Source organism: Ammospiza nelsoni, chromosome 31 (assembly GCF_027579445.1).
Source record: "Ammospiza nelsoni isolate bAmmNel1 chromosome 31, bAmmNel1.pri, whole genome shotgun sequence".
Classification (NCBI taxonomy): Eukaryota; Metazoa; Chordata; class Aves; order Passeriformes; family Passerellidae; genus Ammospiza; species Ammospiza nelsoni.
In genome coordinates, this window is record NC_080663.1 from 2,289,728 (window position 1) to 2,312,454 (window position 22,727).

The window sequence follows — 22,727 nt, forward strand, 5'->3', positions numbered from 1 at the left end:
TGGGCTGGGAGATGGAGCAGCACAGAGGGGAAAGGGGCACTCATCACCAGCTCGGGGCTGTGCGCAAATCACAAACAGGACTGGACTGCTGGGAATGCGTCCTGAGCTGTGTGATTTTCCAACATCTGTCTCATTACTTGGTTATGACCATGGCAAAATGTCAGCAGCTCATATCACAAGTAGCAGAAAAAGAACTACACGTTAAAATTTACTTTAAAAGGTTTTTGACCAATCATGCAAAGCAAAAGCATATTGACATTAGTTCTATCCAAGCACTATAAGCACCTTGACGGTTAAAACAATGCTTGCTTATTTCAAATACAATACCTGCTTGTAAGCCTTAAAACACAATGCACAGAGCTCCATTATTAATCTTGGGACTTCCCAATATCTTGCTAGATATACTTTTCAGCAGGTTAGGGAGTTATTCTAGATAAGCGTTAATGCACACAGACCACTGTTCTACTTCTCCTTAATTTATACTTCTTATATAATTATTCTGCTGGCCAATCTTATGGCTGCTGCTAAGCTCAAATCAGTTCTAATGTCTCTGAGGCTTGTCTTTTGCAGCTTTCCCACAACCCTCTGATTTTAAGAATCCAGAGACACTGACTTCCCCCTCACCTTCCTCAGTGTCCCAGGCATCTTCCTCGCAGCCTCCAAGAAGTTGGCAAAGGGAAATCCTGGTTTGGGGAAAAAAAGGGATGAGAATGTTGAGTTTGAAGTTCCCTCTGTCCGAGTCCATCTCTATAAGCCACTGGCCATCTAGGCTCCAGAAACACTTCCCAAACACCCAGATTCAGCCCTGAAAAAGCCTCCCAAAAGTTCCCCGTCCCTGGTCCCTCCCCTCAGCTGGGACGGGGGTTCCCCCCTGTCCCAGCTGCTCGGGGGTCACGCTTGGATTGGGGGTCCCCCTTGTGCCCAGTGCCCGCCCTGCCCAGGCTGCTGGCAGTCCCAGCAATGCCAAAAGCTCCCCCTGCTTCACTCTCCCCATTTCGGGATGCCGGGGCTGTTTGGACTCCCGGGCTCCCTTCTCCCCTCATTCTCTGCTCTGGGCTGCAGCGGCTCCAAGGAGTCCCCCCTGCCCCTCTCCAGGCTCTTGAGGCTCCCGCCAATGGCGGCGCTCCCCCTCTCTGGGCTCCCCCCTTTGGGCTCCTGGGGGACACAGGGCTCTGCTCCTCCAGGCTGCCTCTGCCGGCAGCCACCACCGCCACCCCCCAATGTCCCCCCAAGGGGCCTTTTCCGCTCAGCCTTGGACTGCTTCATTCTCCAAACATCTCCCAAAAACCCCAACCCAGGGACCCTCCGGGATATCCGGGCCGAGCTCCCTCTCCCCGCTCATGGGTGCGATTGGGGGGGCGATGATCCCACAGCTGGGAGCTGCGAATTCAGGCAGGGATCGACTGCGTGGTTCCCTCAGCTCAGCCTCCATCTTCCTTTGTCCCTCCTCTTCCTCTTCCTCCCGCTCCTCCCCTTCCTTCCCCCCTCCTCCTCTATCTTATCTCCACCTCCTTCCCCTCTACCATCCTTGCTCTTTTTATCTTCTCCTCTTCCACCTCCCTAACCGCACCTCCTCCTCCTCCTTCCATTGCTGCTCTCTCTCCACCTCCACCTCTTCTCTTCCATCCCTTCTCCCCCTGCTCCTCCCCTCTAACCCCACCTCCTCCTCCCCCTTCATGGCCTTTCCCTCCCTCCTCCTCCTCCCCCAGCAGCAGCCACACCCTCGGTGCCCCGTTCCTGCAGCCCTCACAGCCCGCGGCAGGAGCGGGGATGGAGCCGGGACAGGTCGGGACGGGCAGCGCGGGGCTCTCGGCTGCTCCCAGCCGCTGCGGGCGGGGGGAACCCAGCCTAGGCCAAAGGAGAGGCAAACTGGGCAAACTGGGGAACATCACAGTAGAAGATGGAGATAAAAGAGTTATGTTAATAATAACTCCAAAGGAGGAAAAGCTGGAAATTCCAAAGTTTAGGAAAGCCGAGAAAAAAGAATTAAAAAAGATAGGAAGTGAAAAAGATAAACCAGGGAAATGGAAACTTCTTGAAGGAAGACAATTTCATAATAAAATGTGCTTACTAGGAAAATATTAGAACACTTGCATCAGAAAACCCACTGGGGTAGTCAAGCTTTGTGTGATCATTTTTTAAGAAAGCATGTGTGCACTGGGATTTTTGGAGTAGCAAAGCAAGTAACTGAAAGAGGCTTAATTTGCCAAAGGAGAAATAAAAAGGTGAAGAGAAAAACAACATTTGGAGGTCATGAGTTAGCTGGTTGACCATTTCAAAGTATCCATGCAGAAGTTTAGATTTGTTAGGCTCTGGATTTATTTGATAAAAAAATTGATTAATCTAGAAGAAAGAGAATATGCCACATGTTAGACAGGAGATTTCAGGAGAATAAAAATCTTTGAAGTATCAGAAACACCAGAGGAAAAAAAAAAAAAAAAAGGGGGGGGGGGGGAAATGAAAGGGAGAGGAGCAGGAGGAAAAAACATAAAGAGAGTGGGATCCTCTGCAGGCCTTGCCCCCTCCGTTCGCGGCCCAGGCGCCTGTCCCGGGTCCCGGCTCGCTGCCCGCCTCAGCTCCGCCTGCCCCGGTTTCCATCCCAGGTGCGGCCTCACTGCCCAGGGCAGCTCCACCTGCCCCGGCGCTGTCGCTCAATTTGTGTGCCCTGCTCCCACTGCCTGGCCCGCGGCCGCTCTGCCGGCCATGCTGGGGAAGATGGGGGTTGCTCTGTCCTGCCGCCTGCTCCGAGGTCACCACGCCCACCGCACCCAGGGGGGGTCCCAGCCATCCCGTCCCCGGCTGCCCTGCCCGTGCCACCTGCGCTGGGCACCGCCGCTGCTGCCGGGCTCTCCCACCTGCCTTTGCTCTGCCGGCAGCTGCCGGATCAGCCGCCATCAGCCATGGGGGGGCTGCCCACGCTCCGCCTCAGCCTCCACGGGAAGATCCCCCTCTGCCGATTCCGGCAGCAGACCCTGCCCACACTCCCACCGAGCCTCGGCGGGATATCCTCCCCTGACCCCATCCTGCTCTGAGTTACGGCCCCTTGGTAACCACAGCTCCGGCTGTTCAGGGAAACTCTCTCTCTCCACAGGAAGAACCTTATCGAAACACTAGGAGCTCAGTTAAAAGGCAGCCCTCTCCAAATTCTTTCTCAAAACACACGAGAAAGGCTATAGAAGGTAAAAAAGTGAAAGAGTTAGATGAAGGGATTGCTCTATTTCCGTTCAGAGAGGTTCCCATGGGAGGGATGCGCTGCCCCGCCCCGCGGGAGCCACCAGCGCCCCTGCCGGCCGTGCCCGGAACTGCACCCAAGGGCAAAGCGCCGCAGCCCAAAGGCCGGGACTGGGTCCGGGCTCTGTTTGCTGTCAGTGCCGCAGCTGTTGGTGTTTGTTTGCTTTATTATACACACTAGTAAACAACTGGTATTCCTATTCCCATATCTTTGCCTGAGAGACCCTTGATTTCACTAGTCTAAAAATTAAGAAGGCCGGAGTTTGCATTCTCCATTCCAAGAGAGGCTTTTTCTGCCTTCCCGAGCAGACACCTCTCTTGTAAAGCAAGACAAGCACCCACAGGCACTGAGGGGGGCTGCAGGAGGGGCACAAGAAGGCCCTGCAGCACTTGGGCACAAAGGCACAGCAGGTGAGTGCAAAAAGGGAGCAGCAAAAGGCCAAGCTGAAGGCAAAGGCCAGGGCACAGCTCCTACAGCCCCTGAGGGATCAACCCCAGGGCCCAAGGGGGCCCCAGCACCCAGGGCACGGCTCAGCCACAAGCACCTGGCAGAGGCATTGCCCTCCTCGGCAGGGGAGAGCCCACCCAAACAGCCCCTGGCAAGGAACCAGGGCTCCAGCTGCAGGGCACAAGGACACTGCAAGCACAGACAGCAGCACCCTCAGGACCAGCAAGTCCACCCCTTGATGGACATGGATTGGCAGGGCTGTCACAGCTCCCATCACACCAGGGACCCTCCACACTGGAGCCCTTGAGAACATTCAGGGTGGGTCTGCATTGAGAGGAGGCATTTCCTGATGGACACAGGGGCCTCTCAATCCACTCTGAATCTTAGCCCTAGGTGGAAAATAGTAAAGGAATGTTTTAATTTTTAAGGGAATGAGTGGGAAACATGAGCAGGTATGATTTGTTTAACCACTATTAGAAGCAGTGGGGGATAGGTCAGAAATAAATGAATTGCTTTTTCTTCCTCCTGTGATTGTAATTAACTAGGAAAGAATTTGTGAGCTGGGTTTTAATACTGCAAAAGGGATACAGAGGCCAGTTCTGTTCTACCTTTGTGCCAAAATCTGACAAGGCCCATGCTGAACTGAACCCCAAAGTGTGGGCAGCCCCAGGGAAAGAGGGAAAATTAGATATGGAGCCTCTAAGAATTACTTTAAAGCAACCAGGACAAGGAATACCCTGTTCCAAGAGAGGGAAGGAAGAGCTCATATCCTGGTATTGAGTCCCTGTTAAAGGCAGGGCTTTTGGAGCCAGGGATGTCTCCCTACAACACTCCTATCCTGCCAGTCAACAAACGGGATGGATGGACAGGAGGAGGAAACACAGAATTTTCAAGTGTTAAAATGAAGATTAACTGAGGCGGCTGGCCTGTGCCGTCCAGACAGGGAAAAAGAATTTGAATTACAGGTGGATATTAAAAAGGGTCTTGCGAAAGGAATTCTTGTGCTAAAATGTTTAACCCTACATAGGATCTCCTATAGTTCAAGTCTGACATCAAGTTAAAGGTCTGACAACCAAAAGAGCCTCTAAATAGATGAGCAGGGCTCGCTTATTACAGTATGAAACTTGTTCAATGGTGCAGGAGGATTTAGAACTGAGGACAGGGCAAGGGTTTAACCCAGCCTCCTGTGTGAACAGCCTGGAGAGGGGCTGGCAAGGAACCCAAGACTGCACTCAAGGGACAGAGCTCCAGACCCAGGCTGGGACACATTGATGATGGGACATTGCCCGGCCTGAGGGAGAAAATGTGTTTGTGGATGGCTCTGCAAGGGCAGCAGAAGGGAAAAGAGCTACAAGACAGGCTGTTATTAAGGAAGGGGAATCCGACACAGCGCAGGTCACCGCCACATGCTCAGCTCAACCCACGGAGCTGTGGGTGCCTGTGAGAGCCTGGCACTGAAATGCCCTGAGCAGGAAGGCTTCAACATCTTCTGCTGACACCATGGCACCTAACAGGGGGGCAAAAGCAATTCTCACTGCTTCAGCAACCACTGGAGCAGATATCAAGGAACATTCTCCCACAGCAAGCTGGGCTGGCACACAGCCTGCCCTGGACCTTTACTGTGGCCAACACCCAGCCAGGACATCGGCTCCTGCCCAAGGAGTGCAAAGCAGCACCACTGGTGGCCAAGGGGCCCATGCCAAGTGTCCCTGAGGCCAGAAACAGCCGCCAGCACAGCTCAACACGGGGGGACCCCTCAGCCTGGCCTCAAGGGCTCTGGAGCCCCGGAGATTTGCACTTCCCGCCCGCAGCAGGAGGATGGGAGGCCGCCCCTGAGCCTGCCCTGAAGGCAACGCAGCAGCAGCCAGGGCTCCACAGCGGGCCAAGCCCCTGCGCCTGCCCACAGATCCTCGCCTGGAATCCTCTGCAATCCTGGCCACCCTCCTCTGCCAGCTCCAGCCACTGGGGCCAAGCCTTGCTGCCACTGCTGCAGCTTCAGCGCTGGCTGGGCCTGCACTGCCACAGCTGCTGGGGAACACCACGGCACAATTCCACTCTGGGGCTCACTGACACCCACACTCTGGGCTGCCTGCCATTGCACTGCTGCAAAATGCACCGATTTGGTTCTTTTAAACCCTATTTCTCTGCTCAGGCTTGGTTTGTCTTTGCCTTGCGGGAAGGAATTTTAAAGGTTTAATTTAATGGGTGTTACACCACTCAATGGAGATGAGTTCAACATCCCAACAGACTGGGAATAGCCCAAAAGACACCCACAGAGATAACGACCAGCAACAAAACATCAACATTGCCCAGCAGCAAACAGCAACCAACAACTACCCCAGACACTGCCCCCGGCAGAGCTGGAGACACCTGGGCTGGAAAAGGCTGAGAAGGAAATCCAGGAGTGTGGAGACCAAATTCACATCAGAGGGGAAGGAATTCAGGTCCAACAGGAAACGAAATACTAAACACTTACAAAACTTGGAAGCAATAATCATTAAAGCAGTGGATTTAAATTGGTTCTACATAAAGTTTAGGAAAAATCGAGTAAAACTCCCATGGCATGGAATGATTTTCTCTGCACAGCCGGGCTATTTGTGAAAGAAATTATTTCTGTTGCACATCCTGGCCAGAACTAAGGAATGCCTTGACTCTCTAAAACTAAAAAGATTCTTGCAGAGTTTTTGTTTTCCCTGCAGTTTCAGGGACAAAATTACAATATGAGAAAAATTTTCATAATATTCCCACTTTATATAGTCAGGTAGGTTTGGGACAGAAGTGTAAGAATCAAGTTTTGGTCTGGGGGTTTCCATGTTTGCCTTTATGCTGCATTTTGCAAAACTGAACAGCTTTAAAAGTAACGCTTTACACTTATAAATATTTAATATTTTTTTTTAAAAAAGCAGATTCTGGGGGGGCCACATGTGACTCACCAGATGGCTGCCCTGGAAGAGAAGCTTCATTCCAGGCAGCCTCCACAGGAGCTCTAGAAATGCAAATGAACACTGCTGGGCAAAGTGTGGACAATGCACCTGGGTCTCTTGCCCGGGGCAGGAATTGAGCTGATTCCCTCTGCCCCTCACCCCAAGCTCTGCCTGCTGGCACTGATGGAATTTGCACAGCTCAAGGCAGAGCCCAGGGGGAGGATATCTGACCCTGCAACAGAAACAGGTGAAGCTGCAAAGGGAAACAGCAAATGGAGAATGTTGGGAAAACTTCACTACAAATAAATCGGGGGAATCATCCCTCTGCCCACTCCAACATGTGCTGTCACTGTCTGTGTTATATAGGGTATATTAGAGCACCCAGGATTTTTTGCTACCAAATGTTCAGGGAAATCAGCTGGGAATCCAAGGATTTGATGATTGAATTAGAGAAAAGCAGTCAATTGATGCAGCCCTGGCTAGAGAGAGCGGCCAAAAATGGGGAAAAGATGAACGGCCACCAGAACAAATCCTACAACACCATGGACCAGCCCCTGGGAACCCGAACCAACTCATAGCAGAAGCCACAGAACCCATTTCTCATTTCAATGGCATCATTAGATTACAAGCTGGCCTCGCAATAATAACCAACCAGACAGCTCCAGCTCCCGACCTTCCTGCTGACCAATCCACTGAAATGAGGAACACAACACTTAACCATGGGATGGGATCAGATCATCTGTTAGCAGAAAAAGGAGGAGTTTGTGAAAAATTAAATTACTCAAGCTGCTGTTGGCAAATAGATGACAAAGGAAAAGTGGTGGGAAAAAAAAAAAAAAAACGGAAACAAGAAAGCAGCTCATGTACTGGTCCAAATGTGGAAAGGATGGGAAGGGGCTACGGTTTTGTGGCTCCCTGGCAGACCATGGGTTACACGAATGCTATTTCTCCTGTGATGTGCTACAGCAACTCTCATCTTTTTACCATGCTTGACACCTTGAGAGAGCAGCTCATTCAGCAGGTGGGCGAGGGGCCAGGGACTCGTAGATAAGGAAATTCGCCGGGTCAAACGGCGAAACCATCAGCTTCAATAAATGCTACTAATTAACATGGACTGCCGCTCACAGAAAGTCCCGCTAAATTCCTGAACTTCCAGAAGAACAATAATTTAACAGAGCCATGAATATATAGTGTTATACGAAAGTAGGGATGCACATTAACGAGGATATGCAGTTGGGAAGTCTGAACCTTCCAAGTACCTCAGCCAGTGGGCAAAGGGAGAGGGAGACACAGCCGGGAAAATGAGGAGAAAAACCAGGCTGCGAACTACAACAATGGCAGAGAGCGCACGGCAAATGCCCCACGGCCTCTCCCTCTGCTCAGCAATAAAGTCACTTTTACAGGACTCCTCTGACTCCTCTAGACACAGAAACCTCCGGCCACGGCAATTTCCCCGCACAGCCACGGACACGGGGCAGCCACCTCTGTCCCAGCCACAGCAACCGGGCCGAGCCAGCGCTGCTCCGGCAGCGGCTCCTGCCGAGGCAGCGGCCGCAAGGAGACCGCGGGCAGCCGCTCCCGCAGCGCCCTCACGCCAGCGGCATCACGCGCCGGACACGGCACAACGAACCCGCCCGAGCCCCCTGCCGCCCCCGAGGCCCGCAGCCGGCCCCGAGCCCCCGCACAACCCAGCGCGGCTCCCACCTGGGCTGCGGCCGCCTCCGAGCTCCGCCGCCGCCTCACCGCGCTCCGGCCGCTGCCGCCGCTCACGGCACCGCACACACGCTCCCACAATGGCGCCGCTGCCCAGCCACGGCCGCCCTCAGCCCGCCACCGGGGCCCTGCTCCGCCCCGCTCCCACCAATCAGCGCGCCACAATCACGACTGACGGCACCATCGCCCAATCCCAGCCAGGGGCGGGCTCTGCACGCGGCACAGCCCCGCCCCGCGCTCTCAGGGCCCCCCGGGCCGCGTGAGGGCAGAGCCGGAGCTGAGGAACAGCCCTGGAACGGGCCCGGGCCCGAGGGGGATTGAGCTGAAAACACAAACAAACTTCTCCGCACCTCCCGCCACGGCTTTCCCGGCACTGCGGCTCCGGTGGCTACGGCTCAGCGGGAAGCCCTGGAGCCTCACTTCTCCTATCCTAATTAAGAGCATCAGTGCATCGCTTTGATTTCCCCCAAAAAGGGAAAAGCGCCCCAAAGCCCTGTGGATGAGTGGGGGAGGGGAGAGATTTCTGACAGAAAACTCCAAAAACTCAGAGCAGGATAATGAGAAGTATGGTAAATAGGTATGATTCGTGCTGACAAAATTGAAACAGCAATCAATTTTGATACAGTAATTAATATTTGGAAATAATAAAATAGTTAAAAGGTGTAATGCCAAGAAAGAAACGGAGAGGAGGGGTTCCATTCCCCCCCACATTCCTGCAGATGTTCAAGGATAGAAGGAAAAGAAGAGATAAGAGTTACTAAAAATTAACAGAAAGGAAAATCTGATTGGGTCCCAGGAAAATGCTAGTTATAAGAGATTTATTCCTTTGGTGCTTAAATATAATATTATGTTCGTTTTGGCTTACATTATACTGGCTTGGTGTGCATGTGTAACCCAAGGGTGAATTAAAGGACATCGAGGAAGAGAAGAGGCCTCCATCAGTGATGACTCCCAAACCAGTGGTGGCTCCACCAAACCGAGCGGTGGAGCATGCGCAGTAAAGGTGGTGATGAGGGCAGAGGTAGAAGTGTGATGAATCGAAAATGGGAGGAGATGACATTGACATATGGCACAAAAGGGGGAATTTTCGCTTGGCAAGCTCGCATGTGAGGTGGCAGGGGTCCAAGGGCCCTGCACTCCGTACCCCTCGCCATTTGTTGGTTTTTTTGCTTATGTGCTATTATTGGAACCAAATTATCCCCTATTTTAACCAAATTACATTGTCAATATTTCAAGTGTATCCGATTTTATATATTCTAAGCTATTCAATGAAACTTGCTGCTACCTTTAATAGTGTTTGGTTTTGTTGATGATGGGATAATTGGGCAAATATAACACCACTCTTCTCCCTCTCTCGGGCCTGCTCCAGCTGTGCCTGGCAGCTCCAAGCAGGGCCCTGCACCCAGGCCCTTTGCAATAAACCCCAAGTTCCATGACCTGGCTTCAGAGATCTCATCTCTCTCCATCCCGACCATCCTGCCCCTGTTGTCCTACAAAAATACCCCAAAAAAACCCAAAACTCTAGTGAGACATCACAAAATTACTCCAAAATAACCCAAAAAAAACCTCTAACTCTTGTCAGGAACAATGAAATTACCCCAAAATGGCCAAAATCTGGTGAGGAACCCCAAAATGACCCGAAAATACCCCAAAATGCAGTCAGGTATCCCAAAATATCCCAAAATAAGGACAAGGACCCCAAAATCTGGTCAGATAGCCAAACTTACCCCAAAAACACCTGAAGATACCCCAAAGTCCCCTCAGGGACTCCTAAATTACCCCAAATCCTCCCAGAATCCAGTCAGGGACCGCAAAACTATCTGAAAATACCCCAAAATTCAACCAGGGATCCCAAAATTCCCCAAATGCCCCCAAATCCAGTCAGGGACCCCAAAATAACCCCAAATCACACCTAATCCAGTCAGGGACCCACAAAATCCACTTGGGGATCTCCAAAACTCCCTCAGGATGCCCCAAATCTAGTCGGAAACTCCCCAAATCCTCCCAAACCCACTCAGAATGCCCCCAAGTGCCCTCACAACCTCCAAACTACCCTCAGTACCCCACATCCCCCGCAGGGCTCCCATATCCTCCTTAGGACCCTCGAAAATCACCTCAGAATCCCCCCAGATTTCCTCATGATGTCCCTATATCCCCTCAAGACCCCCCCAGATCTCCTGAGAACCCCACAAACCTCCTCAGGATACCTAATTCTCCCCCAGGACCCCCCATCCCGTCACCATGTCCCAAACCCCCTCACGACCCCTCAGCCCCCTCACAATCCCCCCAAACCCCCTCAGGACCTCCCAAAAACCCTCAGGATCCCCAGTTCTCCCTCTCGATCTCCCCAAACGCCCTCAGAACCCCCCACATCCCCTCAGGACCCCCAGTTCTCCCTCAGTCCCTCCCGATCCTTTCATAACCCCTCCAAACCCCCCCTCATCGCCCCTCCCCTCTCCCCGCTCCCGGTGCTGACCGCGGTCGCTGTCGCCCATCCCGCGCTGCCGGGGGGGGTCCCGGGGCTCCCTCGGCGCCCGCAAATTCCCGCCCCGCCCCCTCCCCCCCCCGCGGCCTCAGCCCCGCTCCGCCGCCGCTGGGCCCCACGGGGACCACAATGCCCACAATGCACCGCGGATTCGCCGGAAGCAGCTGCCGACGCCGAAGCAACGGGAACTTCTGCCAGTACTTCTGGCCGGCGCGGCTTCTGATTGGTCCGCGCCGCCTTTGGGGCTTCTCGGCAGAGGTCTCGCGAGAGAAGCACCGCGGCCCTGTTTGTTGAGGGCAACACTGTGGGCTCCTCAGAGCGTTCCGCGTTCCCTCGTAAATTCATCCGGGAACGGCGGAATGAATCCGCCTAGAAATGGTGCAATGGAGCCTAAATCCCCTGGGGATGGAGCCTAAGTACCCTTCTACTGAGCCTTAATCCCCTGGGATTCAACCAAAACGGCCAAATCCAGGCGCTTTCCATGGATAGGGGCGGTACTGGAAAGGGCGGGCGGTGACGTCACCTCGCCCAACCCCTTTTCCGGCCCCTCCTGAGGCGGCTCCGCCTTTTCCCGGCGCCGACCCCGGGGCCTGTTCTGGGCCGGGACCGGAGCTGGTGCCGGGGCTCCTTCGCCAGCGGAGCGTACCCAGGGTGTCCCCAGTGAACACGGAGCCCCAAGAGGTGCGACGGTGGGGGAGGGGGCAGTGGGGAATGGGGAGCACACGCGAGCGACAGTGCGGGGTAGCAGAGGGGTCGGGGTGTTGACAGAGGGACAGAGGGGACAGCAGAGCCCTCCAGGGAGGGGACAAAGGGGAGCCCGGGAGGGCACAGGGGTCCACCCCAGGAAGCCACAAGTCCCATGAGATCCCTGACACCTCCCCTGTCCCCTCCCCAGCTGTCCCCCGCCCTGCTGCAGCCACAGGTCACCGTGGTGGCCATCCTGGACGAGCTGCTGGCCACCCTGCCCAGCCTGGACGAGATGACTCTGCTCGTGTCCCCATTGCACCTGTACTGGGACCTGATGGACTTCACCAATGAGCTCCGCAACAGCCTGTGCACTGATGAGACCTGGAGGCACCGCAATGTCACCTACGATAATGATGACCCTTTCACCTCTGATGATGATGACCCTCCCGACTCCCTGAGCCAGGCCCTGGCCGCCTACAAGAGCACCCCATGGACCAGCAGGTTCGATGTGCAAATGGTGGCCTGGGAGTGGCAGCGGTCAGTGGCTGCCACTGGGACAGTGGCCCAGGACAGCTGTCCTGGAGCTGGGCCCAGCTGGCCAGGACGGCCACCAAGCTCCCCAACGCCTGCAGGGATTTGGCCACCAAGGCGGCCGACAGGGTGGCCACCGCCACTGCCCGGGCCAGGGAGCTGCAGGCCAAGACTGCCCATTATTGGACAGCTCAGGAAAACATGGTGGAGCTGGGTCAGGCCCTGGGTGGGGAGGAGAGGGCTGAGGTGGTGGCCAGGCGTTAATCCTGCGTGAGGAGAGAGGCCATGGTGGCTGCCAGCGAGGCAACAAGGGCCACCATGGTGAGACAGTGGCTGGAGATGGCCCTGGGTCTGCTGGAGTGCTTGGTGGCCGCGCGTGACGAAGCCACCGCGTTCCCCCAGGAGCTGCAGCGCCTGCTCTGGGACACCCTGGACAGCCTGGAAGGGACAAATGAGGCGTCTCCCAATGTCCCCCACAATTTGGTGGCCAAGGTGGCCGTGGCTGAGCGGCTGTGGGAGGCCAACGCCCACCTGGTCAAGGATCTCCTGGTGGAGACACTTCAGGACATCTTCAAGTTCTATTTCCATGATGGTCCCACCAGCCACAGTGCCCGTGAGGTGGCCGAGCGGTGCCAAAGAGCCATCGAGGACATCCCAAGGCTCCTTCGACCCCCAGAGTGTCCCCACGGTGTCCCCAGTGAGCATGGAGCTCCAAGAGGTGTGACAGGGGCGGGTCAGGGGGAGAAGAGAAAGGAACAGAGGGGACACGGGGGGAGGGGGTAGTTGGGGATGGAGGGGACACAGAGGGTGGAAAATGGGACAGGGGGTCATAAAGGGGACAGGAGGCGGTGGCAGGAAAGGGGGAGGTGGCAGAGAGGGGAGGGGACATGGCGGGGGAGGGGACAGGGTGATGGAGGGCATGGGGGATGGGGACAGGGAGGGTGACAGAGGGGACAGCAGTGGGGGTAGGGGGTGGCAGAAGGGAGAGCAGAGGGGCAGGGGGCAGGAGGGGCTACGAGGGGAGGCAGAGAGGGTGACACAGAGAACAAGAGGCTGACAAAGGGACAGAGGGGATAAAGGGGATCCGTCGGGGGCAGGGGGCTACCCCAGGAGGCCACAAGTGCCACCAGGTCCCTGACGCCTTCTCTGTCCCCTCCCCAGCTGTCCCCGGCCCTGCTGCAGCCACAGGTCACCGTGGTGGCCACCCTGGGCGAGCTGCTGGCCACCCTGCGCAGGGCCGAGATGACGCTGCTGCTCATGTCCTCAGTGAGCCTGTACCGGGACCTGGAGGACTTCTCCAGGAAGCTCCAGGCCACCCTGTATCACAGTGATGGCACCTGGTGGTACAGGGATGTGACCGTGGATGATGATGACCCTCCCACCTCTGGTGATGATGACCCTCCCACCTCCCTGAGCCAGGCCCTGGCTGCCTTTGAGAGCACCCCAGAGACCACCTGGGATGATGTGACAATGGTGGCCAGCGAGTGACGCCGGTCGGTGTCTGTGCTTGTGGACAGGAGGGCCAAGCTGGCCCGGGCAGCCATCAAGCTCTGCAACACCTGCAGGGTGATGGTCACTGAGGCAGGCTACAGAGCTGCCACCGCCACCGCCCGGGCCAGGGAGCTGCAGGACGTGGCTGCCCGTGATGGGACAGCTCAGGAAAACATGGTGGAGCTGGGTCAGGCCCTGGGCAGGGAGGAGGGGGCCGAGGTGGTGGCCGGGCATGGAGCCCAGGTGAGGAGAGAGGCCAGGGTGGCTGGGCAAGAAGGGCCACCATGGTGAGACAGCGGGTGGAGGTGTCCCTGGGGCTGCTGGAGCGCTTGGTGGCCGCGTGTGACGAAGCCACCGCGTTGCCCCAGGAGCTGCAGCTCAGGGTTGGGGACATTGAGGCCGCCCTGAAGGGGACAAATGAGGTGTCCCCCAGTGTCCCCAAGGACTTGGTGGCCAAGGTGGCTGAGGCCGAGTGGCTGTGGGAGGCCAACGCCCGCCTGGTCAAGGATCACCTGGAGGGGACACTTCATGACATCATCGAGTTCTATGACGGTTGTGGTCCCGACAGCCCCCATTGCCGCTGCGTGGCTAAGCAGTGCCAAAGTGCCATCGAGGACATCCCAAGGCTCCTTCGACCCCTGGAGTGTGCCCAGAGCGTCTCTAAGGTGGCCCCAGTGAGCATGGAACCACAAGAGGTGCGACGGGGAGGGGGTGGAGAGGGGGACTGAGGGCACACTGGGGTGGGAGAGGGGGCAATGGAGAATGGAGGGAACACAGGAATGTCAGGAGGGGATGGGGGTCACAAAGGGGACAGCAGTGAGTGGCAGGAGGGGGGAGCTGATGGGGGGGGGAGGAGACATGGGAGGAGGTGCCAGTGGGGGATGGAGATGATTCAGGGGGGAGGGTACATGGGGGCTTGCAGGAGGGTGGTAGAGGGGGCAGCAGTTGGGCCAGGGGGGAGGAAGGGCTATGAGGGGTGGGGCAGGGGGTGGCAGAGGGACAAAGAGGCTGACAAAGGACAGGGGAGAAAGGGGACCCTGGGAGGGCACAGGGCCCGCCGCAGGAGGCCACACATGCCACGAGGTCCCCAACACCTCTTGTGTCCCCTCCCCAGCTGTCCCCGGCCCTGTTGCAGCCACAGGTCACTGTGGTGGCCACCCTGGGCGCGCTGCTGGCCACCCTGCCCTGGCGGGATGAGGAGATGCTGCCCGTGTCCCCAGGGTGCCTGTACTGGAAACTGGAGAAATTCACCGAGGAGCTCCAGTACACCCTGAACCGCATTGATGATGCCTGGTGGTGCCGCAGTGTCATCTCCGATGATGATGAGCCTCTCACCTCCCTGAGCCACGCCCTGGCCGCCTACAAGAGCATGCCATGGACCACCTGGGATGATGTGACAATGGTGGCCAGCAAGTGGCAGAGGTCGGTGGATGAGCTTGTGAACAGCTGGGCCAAGTTGGCCAGGAAGGCCACCAAGCTCCACAACATCTGCATGGAAGTGGCCTCTGACGCGGCCGACATGGTGGCCTTCCAAACTGCCCGGGCCAGGGAGCTGCAGGACGAGGCTGCCCGTGATGGGACAGCTCAGGAAAACATGGTGGAGCTGGGTCAGGCCCTGGGCAGGGAGGAGGAAGCCGAAGTGGTGGCCAGGCATGGAGCCCAGGTGAGGAGAGAGGCCATGGTGGCTGCCAGCGAGGCAACAAGGGCCACCATGGTGAGACAGCGGGTGGAGACGGCCCTGGGGCTGCTGGAGCGCTTGGTGGCCGCGCGTGACGAAGCCACCGCGTTCCCCCGGGAGCTGCAGCGCCTGCTCAGGGACATCGATGCCACCCTGGAGGGGACACATAAGGTGTCCCCTGATGTCCCTGAGGACTTGGTGGCCAAGGTGGCCGTGGCCGAGCAGCTGTGGGAGGCCAAGACGCACCTGGTCAAGGATCACCTGCTGGGGGCAGTTGATGACATCATCAAGGTCTATTTCACTGGTGGTCCTGCCTGCCCCAGTGCCTGTGGGGTGGCCGAGTGGTGCCAAAGAGCCATCGAGGACATCCCAAGGCTCCTTCGACCCCCAGAGCATCCCCAGAGCATCCCCAGTGTGTCCCCAGTGAGCGTGGAGCCCCAAGAGGTGCGATGGGTTGGGGGAGAGGGGGACAGAGGGGACACTGGGGGTGAGGGGCAGTGCAGGATGGGGGGAGATGGGGGATGTGGTGGGAGGTGACAGGGGGTCGCAAAGGGGACAGGAGGCAGTGGCAGGAAGGGGAGAGGGGAAATGGTGTGGGGGCAGGGGGGATGGGGGTGACACAGGGGGATGGGGACATGAGGGCTGGCAGAAGGGACAGCAGAGGCTGGCAGAGGCTACGAGTGTGGTGGCAGGGCCTGGCAGCAGGGACAGCAGGGAGGGTGGCAGGGGGTGGCTGAGGTGATGAGGGGGTGACAAAGGGACAGAGGGGACAGCAGAGCCCTCCAGGGAAGGGACAAATGGGATCCCAGGAGGGCACAGGGGCCACACAAGAGGCCACATGTGCCACCAGGTCCCTGACACTTCCCCTGTCCCCTCCTCAGCTGTCCCCTCCCCAGCTGCTGGCGGCTCTGGTGTCCGTGGTGGCCACTCTGGGCGGGGTGACGGCCACTGTGACCGGGCCACACCGGGGCGTGCGGCGCTGTGCGCCCCCAAAGTTGCTGCACGCGGCCCTGAGGATCTTCACCTGGAGCCTCCATAAGGGCCTGGAACACCCCGGTGTCACCTCCCTGGGCCAGGCCCTGGCCACCCTCGGGGCCACCCCGGGGGCCACCTGGGCCGATGTGAGAGCCGCGGGCAGCGCCTGGCGGGAGTTGGTGTCTGCGTGTGAGGAGAGATGGAAACAGCTGGTCGAGGAGGTCACCAAGCTCCGTGATGCCTGCGAGGACACAGGCCTCGCCTGGGCCAGGGACCAGAAGGACAAGGCCACCTGCAGGGGGACAGCTGGGGACAACCTGGCAGCCACAGCCCAGCAGCTCATGGTGGCCCTGGACAGGGATAAGGAGGCCTCAATGGGGGCCACACGTGATGCCCAGGTGGCAATGGCCACCAATGAGGCCATGTGAGAGGCCGTGGTGGCCTCCAGGCGGGCGAGGGCGGCCATCAGGAGGAGACATTGGGCAGAGGTGGCCCTGGAGCTGCTGCAGCGCTTGGTGGATGCGTGTGACAGAGCCACTGAGTTTATCAGTTACATGGAGTGCCAACTCAGGGACACTGAGGCTGCCCTGGAGCAGACAAAGGAGGCATCCCCCAATGTCCCTGAGGACTTGGTGACGAAAGTGGCCAAGTTTGAGCAGCTGTGGGAGGCCAGTGCCCGCCTGTTCAAGCATCACCTTTTGGAGACACTTGGGGACATCCACGACCTCCTCTTGAGTCCCTATAGTGGCCACGGTGGCCCCAGTGGCCCCGGCAGCCGTGCAGTGGCTGAGCAGTGCCAAAAAGCCATCAAGGATATCCCAAGGCTGCTGCGGGGCAGTGATGTCACCACTGTGATGTCATTGGTGCAGTGATGTCACTGGAGAGACTTGTGGACAGTCGAGTGCCACCAGCTCCTTGAGTGCCACAGCGCTGTGTGTCACCAAGAGCCCCTCGAGTGCCACCAGTTCCTCAAGTGCCACCAGCTTCTCGTGTCACCAAGAGCACCTCAAGTGCCACCAGCTCCTTAGGTCACCACGAGCCTCCGGAGTGCCACCAGTTCCTCAAGTGCCACCAAGAGATCCCCGAGTGTCACCAGGACTGGCCCAGTCGCTGTGTGGGGGTCCCTGGTGTCACCGGGGTCTCTCTCTGTGTCACACGCCGCCCTTGAGCACCCACTGGGACCCCCCTGAGCACTGGGACCCCCGAATTTCACCGTCCTCATGCACCGGGATGCCCCCCTCAGGACCCCCCTCAGGCATCAGGACCCTCGAGTTTCCCTCCCTCTCCTCGTGCACCGGCACCACCGGACCCCCCCCGAGGAACCGGGACCCTCCCCTGGTGCACCGGGACCACCGGAGGCCTCCCCATCAATCAGTGCTGTCATCGTTCATTGGGACCCCCCCTCAGGCACTGGGACCATCAGAAACCCCCCCAAATCACCGAGCACCGAGACCCCCCCTCGTGCACTGGGGCCGCTGGAGACTCCCCCGAATCACTGAGCACCCCCTGTGCACCAGCACCGGGACTGGACCCTCCTCATGCCCTGATCCCCCCTCACCGAGTCCCGGGACAGGGACCGGACCCCCCCTCGTGCACCGACCCCCCCCGAGCACCGGGCCGGGACCCCCCTTTGTGCCCCCCCCCATCACGGGGGTTCTGCCCCCTCCCCTTTGAGCCCCCAGAGCCGCGGGACCCCCGGGAGCAGCACCGGGACTGGGGGGAGCCGGGAGTGGGACCAGGGGGCTCCGAGTGCTGGGGGGGCACAGGGGGGTCCCCAGCACTGGGGGGGTCTCTTGGGGCTCAGTCCTGTCCCCCCCTCCCCCATTATCAGCCAGGACCCCCTGTGAGAAACACGGGTCAGAATTGAAATATTTATAAAAATTTGTTAAAGGTTAAAATTCTGGCACTAATTGCCAAAAGCTCACCGTTAATTAAGCCATGTTCTTTACGTCCTGTTACATCAAAAAGGTTTTCAGGCATATTCATTAGGGTTTATGAATATTCATAATATAATGTTAATCAAAATATATATTAGTATTATATATAGAGAGTAATACAATAGAAATATATATTTGATTAAAATATTTTACATTAATGTATTTTATACTAACAGAATTTATATTATACTTATGTATTATTAATATATTAACTAAAAATTTGCTCCTTTTTATATAAAATTATGCATATATTTTTTTATATTCTATATAAATTATTTTCAAACATTCCTGTGAGTTCAGATATTCTTTTGTTTGGTTTTAACCCTTGACTTGCCTCCACACTATCTTGTGCATTAAACCAATTTATTTTATTTCTCCTTGCAGTTAAATCGTGTCGTGTTTTCACTCTCTGGTGACGAGAGAATTCTTCTTTTTTGCTGTTTTGCCACTGGGGTGGAACTGGGGACACTGGGACAGAAATGGGAGCACTGGGACAGGGACACTGGGACAGGATGGGGACACTGGGATGGTGACATTGGTATGGGGACACTGGGGCGGTGGCACTGGGCTGGCACTGGGAGCACTGGGCTGGCGGCACTGGGACAGGGCTGGGGACACTGGGCTGGCACTGGGTTGCTGATGCCAGCATTAATTAATTAATTAACCCCCCAAGCCCCGATTGTTTGTGCAGGCAAATCTCTTTTTGCATCCATCGCTCAGGGGAACCCTTCCCATCGTTCCTTTGATCTCTCGGTGCCGGTTCGATCTCCCCGCAGAGCCAGAGCCGATGTCCAAGGAATGGCGCCCGCTGGAAAGGGGCGGGGTGAGGTGACGTCACAACACCAAGCCCCGCCCCCCGCATGGCCACGGCCCGCTGGTGGCCCCGCTGGTGCCCAGGTGACACCGCGATGTCCCCTCCCTTGCTGGGCCACCTGGCAGGACACGGCCACCGCGGGCAGGGCCAGCAGCAGGTGACCGTCCTCAGCCACCCCAGGGACACTGTGGGGACACGGGGACACTGCAAAAGTGGCACCCGGGACATAGCAGTGCCACCCATCCAGTGCCAGCTGTTCAATCCCAGTGGCACCAGTTCAATCCCAGTGTCCCTGTGCCACTGCCACCAGCCCTGTCCCCATGTCCCCAGTTCCATCCCCGTGCCACCACTCCAGTGCCAGAAGTCCAGTGTCCCCAGGGCTGCCCCACTGTCACACCCCAGTGTCCCCAGTTCAATCCCAGTGGCACCAGGTTCATCCCAGTGCCACCAGCCCAGTTCTATCCCAGTGCTCTCAGTGCCAGCCCAGTGCCACCACCCCACTGTCCCCATACCAATGTCACCATCCCAGTCTTCCCAGTCCCCTCTCATTGTCCCCAGCTCCAGCCCAGTGTCCTCAGTCCTCCTCCAGTGCCACCTGCCCAGTTCCATCCCTGTGCTCCCAGTGCCACCACCCCATTGTCCCCATACCAATGTCTCCATCCCATTGTCACCAGTTTCACCCCAGTGTCCCCCTTCCTGTCCCACTATCCCTGTCCGTTTTCCTGCCAGGATCTTGATTTGAAATTGGTTTTTGTGGATTGTTTTTGGAGATCCAGTAGGGGTCTGGGCTTCGGAATTGGTTTGGATCCAGGATTTGTGACCTTTTAGGATTGGATTTGGGGTATCCAGCGGCATTTGGGATCTGGGAAGTTTTAGATCCAGGATTTGGGATTTGAGACCATTTGGGGTTATTCCTTGGGATCCAGTAGGATTTGGGATCGCTTGGGAGCCTTGGTGTCCCCAGCAACCCCCCAGTGTCCCCAAGGGGTCTCTTTTTCTTCCCTTCCCAGGCTTCGCATGGAACCCCGCCCCTTTCCCGCGCCCCATTGGTTTCACGCCAGGCCCCGCCCAGTTTCATTTCCTTTTAGGCCCCGCCCCTTTCCCCGCCCCATTCCTTCTCTGTCAAGCTACGCCCACTTTTGTTTCCCTCCAGGCCCCGCCCCTTTCCCACACCCCCATTCCTTGCCCGCTTTTTCCCACGCTCCCCTTTTTTCGCATCCCAGGCCACGCCCTCTCCCTTCCCCATTGGCTGTCGCTTATGGAGCTCCGCCCCTTTTCTACTCTCCCATTCCTCGCCTTTCCAATCCCCGCCCCCTCCCCGCTCTGCCAGTCTCCCTTGACCGTCCCGCGGGGCCACGCCTCCCCGTGGGCGTGGCTACAAGCCCGATCGGCGTTGATTGACAGGCTCCGCTCAGCGGCGGCCCCACCGGGGCCCAACGCGGACCGGGGGCTCGGGGGGGCCGGGGAGGGGCTGGGGGCGTTTCGGGGGGGTTCAATCAATGGGGGGTGCCGGGGGGGGGTCCTAGTGAGTGCGGGGGGGGTCCCATGGATTGGGGGGGGTCCTGGTGAGTGGGAGGGCAGTGAGGGGTGGGGGGTGAGGGTCGGGTCCCATGGATGGTGGTGTCGGTGTCCTGGCGCACTGCGGGGAGCTCATGGATCGGGGGGTCCCAGCGCTTTGGGGGAATCGGTGAAGGGGGGAGCAGTAAATGGGGGGGCCCTGGTAAATTGGGGGGCGGTCCTTGATGATAATGGGGCTGGGGGCAGAGGCAGGGACTCAAGGCACCATGAGGTAAACAATAAATCGGTAACAGAGTGCACACATCAACGGATAGATTATATTGTACCAGCAAGCAGCTGCAAGGGATTATCAGTCATCAGTATCAATATCAAGCACCATAGCAAAATACTTGTGATCAATAACAACAATTGCAAAAGCCAATACAGGAATTGCAAAAGCCAATTATTATATTGTCATTTATAACCCGGCTGCACTGCAGCCACGGCGGAAAGCTGCCTCTGCTGAAGGCACCGAGAGGGCTCATTCACTCCCTGACCTGCTACCATGTCCCTGCATGTCCCTGCGTGTCCCCAAAGTTTCCCTGCGTGTCCCTGAGCATCCCAAGTGACAGTAACCCAGGAATTCCCATCAGGATTTGGGACAATTTCAAAGAAAATTCCCAGAAAATTCCCAGAAAATTCCCTAAATTTGTCTCAAATCCCATGTGGGGTGTAGGGACTGGACAAGTGACGCCAGTGATGTCCCTGATGATGTCACTGTTGCCAGTGACATCACAGTAGTGACATCACTGTTCCCACAGCAGACTTGGGATGTCCTCAATGGCTCTTTGGCATTTCTCGACCACCTCACGGTGGCTATGGTTATCAAGCCAAGGGTCATAACAGGAATCCCAGTAGATGCACTCCATGTCCCCGAGTGTGTGCAGCAGGTGATCGTTGGCCAGGCGGGCGCTGGCATCCCACAGCCGCTCGGCCTCGGCCACCTTGGCCGCCAAGGTCACACGGAAGTCGCGGGTCGGCTCATTTGTCCCCTTCAGGGCAGCTTCGATGTCCCAAACCCTGCGCCGCAGCTCCCGGGGGAATGCAGTGTCTTCGTCACATGCAGCCACCAATTGCTCCAGCATCTCCAAGGCCGCCTCTGCCTGCTCTCTCATTGTGGTGGCCTCCTCCTCCTCCTCACTGCTGTCCACCTCGGCCTCTCCCATAGCATCTTCTATGGCCGCAGTGGTGCCCTCACCGGCGACCACGTCCCTGCAGGCGTCCCGGAGCTCGGTGGCCTTCCCCAGCAGCTGGAACCAGCTGTCCACGAGTGTGGCCACCGACTTCCACCAGGCCCTGGCCACCCTCGTCACCTGGGCCCAGGTGGTCCATGGGGCGCTCTCATAGGCGGCCAGGGCCTGGCCCAGGGAGGTGAGTGTACTTGCGCTCGAAGGTGACACCACGGTGCCACCAGGTGATGCCACCATGGTCCAGGGTGTTCTGGAGGCGATTGGCGAAGCCCTCCAGGCCTGCGTGCAGGCACTCTGGGGGTGCTGGTTTCTCGGCTGTTTAGGTGACCTGGAAAGGCCCGGGGTGGCCTTGGACAGCCCGCGCTTCAAAGGACGAGAAGAGACTTCAGATTTTTTCTCGGTCTCGGTGTTTATTAATTGTTTATCTAAAAGATTTTCTCTTGGCCCGACAGAGGTCTGCACAGCAGCCAGCCATGAGCACACTGAGAGCCCCCGGGGCGGTCACCTATCTTTATACTCGAAGTTACGTATACAATATTTATCATTTTTCCCCAATACCTTTTACCCTTATTAACCAGTGCACTTTTAGTAATAACCAATCCCAAAGTGCCACCATCACCACAGAAGATGGAGGCCGAGAAGAAGAAGAAGAAGAACAGGACACGCCCCAATTCCTCCATCTTACTTCTTTAGACCCCCCTGTACAGAAATCCTAAACCCTGTATCTTACACTCTAATTAACTTATCCCTTCACCATTTACCCCAGTGAAATCCTCCCATCCTCATACAGGTGTCGTCTCCTGTGTAGGATCAAAGTCCAGCCACCAGACACTTCTGGCAACATTCCAGGACTCCCGAGACCCCCAAGGGTGGTCTCAGTCCCTCTGCACCTCAGTCCTGAGGTGCTGAGATCCCACATGGGGGCACATCCAGCACCTCATCGATTTTTTCCAGCGGGGCCGTGGTGTCTGCCACCTTGTTCAGGGTGGCCACCACGGTGACCAGCGACTCCAGCAGGGATGGGAACAGCTGAGGAGGGGACAGGGGAGGTGTCAGGGACCTGGTG

General features: G+C 57.1%; 2 protein-coding genes and 2 pseudogenes across 4 annotated transcripts in view; 2 read left to right on the plus strand and 2 right to left on the minus strand.

The window, feature by feature from the left end:
- The window catches only part of LOC132085611 (class I histocompatibility antigen, F10 alpha chain-like), a 777,359-nt gene that overhangs the window by 359,047 nt on the left and 395,585 nt on the right, over positions 1-22,727 (plus strand). The gene's annotated exons all lie outside the window — the stretch shown is intronic.
- Positions 1-22,727, minus strand: part of LOC132085575 (zinc finger protein 501-like) — a 220,807-nt gene that overhangs the window by 140,170 nt on the left and 57,910 nt on the right. The window lies entirely within an intron of this gene.
- The window catches only part of LOC132085561 (zinc finger protein 850-like), a 221,297-nt pseudogene that overhangs the window by 102,350 nt on the left and 96,220 nt on the right, over positions 1-22,727 (plus strand).
- The window catches only part of LOC132085554 (uncharacterized), a 560,373-nt pseudogene that overhangs the window by 1,376 nt on the left and 536,270 nt on the right, over positions 1-22,727 (minus strand).